We start from the raw sequence: 9,361 nt of genomic DNA, 5'->3' as shown, positions 1-9,361 counted from the left end.
CCTCCCCCCTCCCACCTCCCTCCTGATAAGATCTGGAGTATGTAGTTCTCTCCTTCCCTTTATTCCCAACTCTTTTCGTTTTCTTAAGAAAATGTCAGTTTAATCATATCTTAATGCTTTGATAATGGGGTTCTCTTACACGGGCGCAGAACAGTCACTTCAGTGTCTTAAAAGCCCAGGATGTGGAGGGAAGGAGAGAATGTCTCTAAATTAAATTTGCTCGGGCCCTGCCTCAGCGCTGTGTATGTGCATTTGTGTGTGTGTGTGTGTGTGTGTGTGTGTGTGTGTGTGTGTGTGTGTGTGTGTGTAACAGCGGGAACTGAGGCTCTTTTTCACCCCTCTTGACAATCACACAAAACATGTAATTGTTTCATGTGCGCAAGTGGAAACTATTAATATTTAAATGTCAACTTGCTTGATTTAAATAATTGTGAAAGTTTAAGTGGAGACTAAACAGGAGTGTCAGCGTAGGCCAAAAAACCTGCCTCTTTAAATGTATGTAGTGTGCTTTATCTTTACTGCTTTATTTTAGTGCTTCACATAATGAGGTGCAGACACAAGTCTCTCGTCATGTGATACTTTGTTTTGTTTTTTTTCCGGTGTATTTTCTATCTGTGCTGTTTTGGATGTAAATTATTTCAACAACAAATCGCCAGAAGGAAATGGCAAAACAAGAGCGAACAAATAAATTATTTGTAAAGTGTCACTGCATGCTAACAAAAAGGGAGGGAACGCAATGGTCCCCGATGGAAGTGCGTGTGCGGTTGTGCAGGTGTGAAGCCAGCTGCTGGGCTCCTGAACAACACCACTCCACCCCCCCCCTCCACTTCCCTTGTCACTCACAATGATAGGCAGTTAAGACAGCGAGAGCACACACACTCCCTCACATCAACTACAAGTGCACAACTGTTAAGGTGTGTGTTACTCAGACACCATAAGGGAACTGTGCACTGAACTTATGCTACTCGTGGTGTTGGGGAAAATAGAGGAAAAAAAAGTTGCTCATGTTAGGTAAAGGCTCTGCTTCTCAAACAAACCCTGAAATTGGTTTGCATTGTGGAGGTAGAAAACTTGTAGCAGTGCCACCCACTTTCAGCCATTTAGACAGTGTGAGAGGCAAAGACCAGAGGGCATATTTAAACAGCCCTGTGGCTCTTCCATGTTGCTGTCAGTCCTCTCTAAGACTGGGACACTGCCGGCTGCAGCATTGTCTTGACCTACTTGTGACTCGTTCTTGCGCTGAATTAGAGGGATGGCTGACAAAAACAGCTCAACAAAGGGAGGGAAAAACAGCTTAAGAACAAATAGCCATTTCTGGTGGAGTTTTGAGTTCTAATCAGTGAAGCAGAAGCCAGCGGAGAGCAGGGGAGACTGTGCGCAAAAACATTATCTGCGTCTCAAGATGGATCCTTGACTAATCCCGCTGTCTGAGCTCAACGCTCCCAAGATGCTCCGAGAGGAGAGAAGGAATACTGGAGGAGAGGAGGTGGTGGTGAGGGGGAGGGAAGGGGACCACAGATTCAAGTAAAAAAGAAAAAAGGAAAGCCAGTTTAGTCTTCCCACAGGCCAGTGTCAGTTCAGGGACAACAATTTGGCCCTAATTGCACTCTCCAACAGCAGCAGATTATGGTTGGGCACCCCCTTGTACACCCAAATCAGGACTGTTAGCTGCTCTAGATCCTTATTAGCGTCACACTCATTTTGGCCAAGTATTCAAGACTCCAGTGTTACCATTCTATGAAAAAAATCATCATCAAACTGCTAGGAAGACGTCCCCCTTTCATCTTTTAATTAGTTAGTTTGCATTGGCTGGTACAGTAAGCGGCGGATTTGTTATTTATTTGCTGAAACACAGGCTGCCACATTATTGTGTGGCTCCACGCAGGCTGCTGTCCTCTTTGATTCAGGCTAATGGAGTCCCACCAAGCTACATAATATGTACTGTATGAAAAGCCTCTAATTCCAAATCATCTTAAAGGAACGATGCGTACAGCAAGAGAGAATGTCTGCACAATGACACACACACACAAAAAAAAAAGAAAGAAAAGGAGGGAAAGAAAAGAGAACACAAAAACTCCATGTGATTTTCGCCTGGACATGAAACCAATTTGTTCACAGAATCATTTTACTGCCATTCACTGTAAATGATTAAAGGGGAGCTCCTTCACATTGATCTCTCGCACAAAGCTCAATAAGCAACTGTAGCTAAACAAGGAAATGCAAAGATTTAGCATTAACAGCAGTTTGTTTTACAGAATATTACAATATATTGATCTTACTAATGGTGATCAGTGTATTTAGCAGTGAAAATGTATATTCAGTACAATCCACGCCTGATAATTGAGCATTCATTTTCAAGCAGAGGAGAGAAATGTCATGAGGAGAGTGCAGTGGTGCAGTGTTTAAGCTGTTGCCGACTGCTGCTGCTTAACAGGACTCTGTCACTGGCACTCTGTAAAACTGTCAGGGTTACCATTGAGATGAATCTAAAACTGGCCACAGGGTTATTTTTAGACTTGGCTGCAGGATAAAAAGTTCCTGAGCCCCATAAGTAGGTCAGCTCAAGTGGTGTTCAGATTGCTGTTATGTACAATTACTGAAAAGTAGCATCTCCGGTCCAGAGCAACTTTTAATCCACACTCCAGTGAATGAGCGAGTCAACTTCTCCCTCACCAACTTCTTTTTTTTTATTTTCTGTTTTTTTGGGGGGTTTTTTATGAAGTCTTCTTAAATCCAGAAACAGTTTGTTCTACAAGTTGGTTTTGTTGGCGTACCTGATGTGAGTTTTGTGTTGCTGTAAATTTGTACAGTAGCTGAGGCTTTTCCTGCCTGCAGGAGACAGATTTTATATAACTGATCTAATACTTTCCTTCAGCTGCTGCATGATTCTCTCACTATAACCTCCAGTATCCTTTGTATGCTGTTAGTGCTAATGCAGAACATGCATAAGGGCGTCCGTCTGTTTGTGTTCCCGCTACTAGATATGTTGGTATTACAGGACGACAGTCATGTGCAGGTAAATTTGAAATACAACAGTCATATCTGAATTAAAGTATGCAGGGTTTCCCTTTAAAGTCTTATGTATTTTCTGTTTATTACTGGCCCACTGGTCATAGCAGAAAATATCACACATTTTCAAGTGCTTTTATCTTGCCAGTTCAATCCTCTTTTACTTTCATGAGGTTCAAGGGAAGGTTACCATATGGTTACAGTATAGCATATTACGGGAGCCAGCACAGTCAAATAAACCCCTGCTGTATAAAGACACTATATCACAACTGTGTATTCAATTGCATTAATTGAATAACAGGAGGAGAGCAGGTGACAGTGTTGGAGTGAAAATGATGAGCGACCGTTACAGTGGCACGGCCTCCATTCCAACTTTGACAGGTAAACAATCTAATTGATTTTCCATGGCGTCTTGCCGGACTGTTCAATGCCATATTTCCAGTTTAAACGCAGACCATTCTCAGTGTTTGCAGAACAGACAAGCCCGTCATCTGTAGCACTGAAAACATGTCAAGTTAGAACGAGTAATTTGTGGTGATGAATGACAAGTGCAGGCTCCTGTTCAGTAGTCTGAGCGCTCATTAGAAAACACATTTTCAGATGTCACCAGGCTTCTGTGTTTTTGTACTTTTTGGGTAGAATAAACAAATATTGCTTGAATACTGCAATGTCACAGAAATGAGCAGAAGGAACTTAAACCTCAATTGACATGTCTCATGCAGCCGACTTTTTTGAACGTTGACAGCCATCTGTGTGGATTCCTTTCACTCTCCACTAATGAGCTGTGGGTTGAGGAGACCCAATCTACACAGGCCTGTCCCTGGGGCCCTGTGCAGCTGCCGGTGCATGCACATACACACACACACACACACAAACACATACAGCCACCAGCATCCCTCTGTGTTTGAAAGCACACTTTGGCTAACTAAGATCTGAAGTCGTACAACTTCACATAGAGTATCTGTTATTTTTTTTTTTTTGCACCACACACATTCCTGTGTGCCAACTACAGAGCGTAAAAGTGCCAACACCAGAGTAAAAGAAAAGCAAAAGAAAAAAAAAGTATCCAAACAAAACGCAAATGCTGCACACTGTGCTTTGGTTGTGGCAGGAGTGTAATACAACTGTTGAGTGTTTTTTTGTTTTATTTTGCAGAGATGTTTGTTAAATTATTTAATCTTATATCTCCTCGCTATGTGTGTCTTCGTATATAATCATGGGCATATGTTTTCATAGCAGTTATGATATGTGTATGACAGTGAGAGAGACCCAGGGAAACAGACTGTGAAACTTCAAGTGTAGAAATGGAGACAATGCAGGAATATTAAGTCGAACTTTGCTTGGCTATTCACATTTCTCCTTCCTCACATTCCCGTACCTGTAAATGTTGTGACAATGAGTGGAAAATCTATTTGATCTCTATCACACACAAAAGGAGATGAGCTGGAATGCCACTGATACAGAGCATGAATAGGGAATGACAGGAAGGGCCTAATCAATGTCCTCCAGGACTGGCAACCGGCTCGCCTTTGTTTCTTTTTGTAAATACAAGCCTCTTTAACATCACAATATAAGCCATTATCTTGCCTGGCAAGGTAAATTTTGGGGGGAGCTGCACAAAAACATACATTTTCCCTCAGCTTGGAGCAGATCAGTCGGGTGAGATCTAAAGTCATGCAAATGTTACAGGAGAAAAATACTGGCAAAACTCATTCTAATTATTCCATATCAGCACATTTGCATGGAATGGGTTTTTCTTTTTTTTTCTTTTTTTTTTTTTGAGAAGGGAAGAGTTTATGATCAGTGGAGCTTGGGCATGGGGGCTGTTTAGGAATTCACTGCATTTTGATCTAATCACAAAATCAAAATATTCATGAAACACAATGATATCTCCCTGAAGCAGGCGGCTAGCCATTAATTTTCAAATTCAGGTAATTTATTAACACTTATCAGAGGCTGAAAAAGCCTTGCTCTGTGTTTGTAAAGTGGGTGAGAGGGAGAGAGGAGTTCGAGAAAACTGATTCCAGATGATTTATAACGGTGTGCCGGGTGCATTTTCATCCAGGTATTCAATTAGAATGTATGTCCAATTTTCTATTCTAGATCTACAGTTAAAAACTCTATTAAAGCACCATTTTCCTTAGCATACGTATCTATTATCAGCGTTCACGGCAAATTTGATAACTCTGGCTCTGGCTCTGTCATTGTGCTTTTTTATGCTCATTGGTCTCTTATTAATTGGAAGAGGTTTGACTATAGTCTACAAGATGCTGCTTGGACATATTTTTCATGCCTGTGAACACTTGCTGTTAGTCTTTGTTCCTCTTAATAAAGTCATCATTACCTACTGTATCACAGCTTCAACCAGTATCACTCTAACCACAACAACTTCTGTAATTGACCGTTTGCTAGGCCCCACCTCTTAGTTACTGTTGCCATGCCTGTTAAGCTGTCTGTTCCCAGTGGCACATATGTAATATAATGATAATGGAGGGAGATTTACCACTTAATATTGTCAGTCATTTATTTAAAACAATGGGTCCTTGATTTCACACAGAGGTAGACCAAAACAAATGGCTCTTCATTTCTAACCAGTGTTGATTTTGTTGGCTGAACTGTTGCTGACAGATTTAGCTAGCTAGCTAAAGTTAGCTGCGTGAGTTGGTTGAAAACATCACTTTTCAATGTGTCCAGCTGACACTCTACAAGAGGGGCTTTAGGACGAGGACTCACCAGTGTGATTGGAAAACAATGCTCCCTTGATTTTGGAGGTATTGTGGGTGGCAGTTAGCATGCTAACGATTACTGCTTACATCAGAGCAGACAAACAAATTGCTTGATCAATTTCTTACACTTCCACTCTTGCATTTTTGGTTTCGGATAGGTGATTGTAAAAAGGGAAACCACCCTTTAAACTCTTTAAATGCGACTACCTCTCTTACTACATCCCCATGTCCACTTCTATGGGACATTCACTGTTTTCTTCTTCTCATATTTTCATCAGTACAATTACAGTCAGTGTTCTTCATTATATTATAATTTGACTATAAGCTTCTGTACATGAGCAACAACAACGCATTCATGTATGCTGTGCAGACCTCAGATATTCTAAGTGAAAGATATATCCAATAACATGAACTGTTGAGCAACAGCTTTAGATAGAACAGACTGACAACTCAGGCCATCTGGGTGTATGTGAATCCATCTGGGTGCATGTCTCCTGAGGGAGGAAGTCAACTTCTTTCAACAGTAGCTTATATTATGACGCTATAGCCTACTTCTTCAAAGTATTCAATGTTTCTTGCTCTACTTTAAATCCAGAATGCATCTTTGATTCTTTTAAAAAAAGTAAAGGCTGTGAATATCAATGAGCATGTTCATTAATATGCGCTTTGAAGCTGTATCTATTATGGGAATACTGTATTTTAATAAAGACAAAAAACATTTGATTAAGTTATTGTGAATCTTATCTTGCATGAAATAAAAAACACATCTTTACATGTTCAGAATGAGTATGGAGACTCTCATTGCATCACTGGAAAATCATCAAGGGGATTGTGTGGGCGTTTTTTCTTAATCATTCTACTCCACTGTGCAAAGATTATATCTCATACCTCCCATTGTATATTTAGTCAGCGCAATGAAACAGCCAGTGAAACATCTTCCCACTGTTCCACAGACAAAGTGGTCTGGGGAAAAGGATGATCCAAGGACAGGGTTAAAAGAAACAGAAGGCCTGGATCTCTTTGTCTCCCAGTAATATTGCCGGGTGGATTCAAACAGCCCCTGAAGCTGAGCTGAGCTCGGCCCTGAGCTGTGATCGCAGCATGATAACCAGATGGATCAATACATGTGTTGTAAAGGTTAAATGATGTTATGTTGTTCGTTGTGATTGGACATGGCATGTCACACTGCATGATACTGACACCTTTTTCTGCCCTTCCTCTTTCCTCTGCTGCAGGTTGGGTTGAGGTTGAGGCCCCACAATGATCCCAAGAAGAGGGTCAACTGTTGAAGTCTTTGTCTACTCAGCCAGTGAACCGTCCCATCTGACCAGAGACATTTGTCCTGGCTGCAGTTTAAAAATCTAACAAATAATATTTTAACTGTCCCACAATGGAAATTAACTTTCTATATCTGTAAATGGTTGATAGGTTTTTTGATGAAAATGAAAGACTAAACAATTATAACACCGTCAAAACTCTATCTAGGCCTGTATATATTAAAACCAAAGCTCCTCCACAATCATTGTTTACTTTAAGTAACTAGCATATATCTAAGGGCCACGGTAAGATGTTTCAGCAGCACAACACATGAATATTATGCATTTATGCACTGCAAATATTTCTGTGACAATAAACAAAAGTGTGAAAAAAAATGGACCTGTAATTTCCATGTGTGGTAAATATAAAATGCTAGATAATGCTAGATAATTTAGGTGATATAACCACTATATGTGCAGTATTTCAGATTTGGTAGCCCTCCAAAGGTGGCTTCAAAAAAGACACTGCGGCAGATGCATGCATGCTTTAAGTTATGCAATGAATGCAACACATAAACCATTTTTTTCTTTTACTGGGATTGTGTCATTTTTTCCACAAACAAAAATGTACACCATTTGATTGATTTAAATGACATTACAATCATAAAGATTCTATTGACAGTGACTTTAAGGTCAGGGTTATGACTTGAGTAAAATTTTGGACCTCGGTCTGCACAGAGATCCTCAGATTCCTCATCCATCCCTCCAGCTAGTTAATTGCATTCTCCTGGTGCCCCAGCTGGACATCACTCACTGATTAGCAGGCGAGAATGAAAACCAGCAGCTCCGGGTACAGCAGACCAGGATCAAGTAGGCTGAGGTTAAAGCTGACTGACTAAACTATTTATCTAAAGGGTCTGGACACCCACACAGGTGGTTTCAATTCTGGCTGATTAGAGCTCTGCTGATGTTGAAGGCTGGCATTGCTATGCTTTGATGAGGTCACCAAAATCCATGCACTCATAAGTGTAAAGGTGTAATCTGGCCTATCTGAAGGAGCCGCAGAACTAAAAGAAGCTCATACAGTTATAGTACAAGGACTTATCAGCCAAAATAAATGTGCTTGTACCATATGGTTTAAGATTTGCATCAAATTACAATGAAAGGTGTTCTCCTATAACAAAATGTTACATCTCCATCCAGTTTTGGTGTGCTGGGGGTTTGGAGATGTTTCCTATCACCCCAAAACAATTCAGTTAGTTGATGTTTGGTCTGTGGCTCTCAAAGCATAAAAAATATACAGCACATAATACATATTATACGTATACATATAGAACTGAAGACCAGTGTCTTTGATTTCTACACAATTTACAAGACCGTTATTGTTTAATGCGAACTGTAAAGCTGTCTAAGCACTTTTTTGTCCTATGGTTATAGCAGCTTACTTTTAATTTTAATTTAGAAGCAGGACAAGTTGGACACAACACTGACATATTCATTCATAAAGTTAATATAGTGAGTGTATTAGAAAACAGTTGCCCAAAGTATTTACACGTCCAGAAGACAATGAGCAACATTAGCATTAATTTGGAGGCCACCTGATGAATTTAATATTAACTCTCTTTTTTGCTCTGTTTTTGGTGTCTACCAACTCCTGACTTCTGACTGTCTCTTTAGCAGCTAAATCTTCCACTATGTCAGCCATATTGTGTCTGTCTGCTATTTTGTCCTGGGCAGGAAGTGTGCACCCGGTTTATCAGTGGTTTCTCATTGTCTCAGTTGTCAGCTGTTGCTGGAGACAAGGTTGATGAGAGCTGTGAGACAAACCCAAAACAACAAAGTCACCAGCAGTAAAACCAAAACAATGAGCTGAAAGACACTAAAAGGCTTCATAGAATATGGACATTATTTGGGGATAACTATCTCAAGGTTTTGCTGCAACACCTGTCACGTTACATGTATTTGATTCATTTTCATTGCAAAACTATTGATTATTGCAGTTTTAATTTGGATAAATGTATTGCTAAAGAATTTATAGTCCTCCATATAAAGTAGAAGAGAGTGACCCTCTTGATTACCTTTAAATTATGCAGGAGTTACAACATTAGATTCACCATCAGTACCATGTGCTTCACCTTAATACCATAGAGGTCTATAGCTTACATTACCAGTCACATTAACACACCCAGCAATTAGTAGCTTAGTCTGTACTTGGTTGCATGTTGACGACTCCAAGTCTTGTTTCTGAGGTGTGCAACTTGGCAGTCCTGGAGGATTATCAGTGCTCCAAATTACATAACTGAACTAATGAGATACATACTCACACAGTTTCAACCCCTATTCCCACCGGGTGCCTCACTGGCGGAGTGA

The 9,361-nt window shown here is 40.3% G+C and overlaps 1 long non-coding RNA gene across 1 annotated transcript; it reads left to right on the top strand.

The window, feature by feature from the left end:
• Nucleotides 1-2,566: 2,566 nt before the first annotated feature.
• Nucleotides 2,567-7,391, top strand: LOC111658141 (uncharacterized). The gene is made up of 3 exons (XR_002760975.2): nucleotides 2,567-2,779; nucleotides 3,311-3,390; nucleotides 6,971-7,391. It is a non-coding gene; the product is annotated as an uncharacterized LOC111658141 (long non-coding RNA).
• Nucleotides 7,392-9,361: the final 1,970 nt, after the last annotated feature.

Source organism: Seriola lalandi, unplaced genomic scaffold (genome assembly GCF_002814215.2).
Source record: "Seriola lalandi dorsalis isolate HSWRI2012SDOR001 ecotype SW California unplaced genomic scaffold, Sedor1 jcf7180002054425, whole genome shotgun sequence".
NCBI lineage: Eukaryota > Metazoa > Chordata > Actinopteri > Carangiformes > Carangidae > Seriola > Seriola lalandi.
Note: the sequence above shows the minus strand (reverse complement) of the source record. Positions and strands in the feature narration are given on the sequence as shown.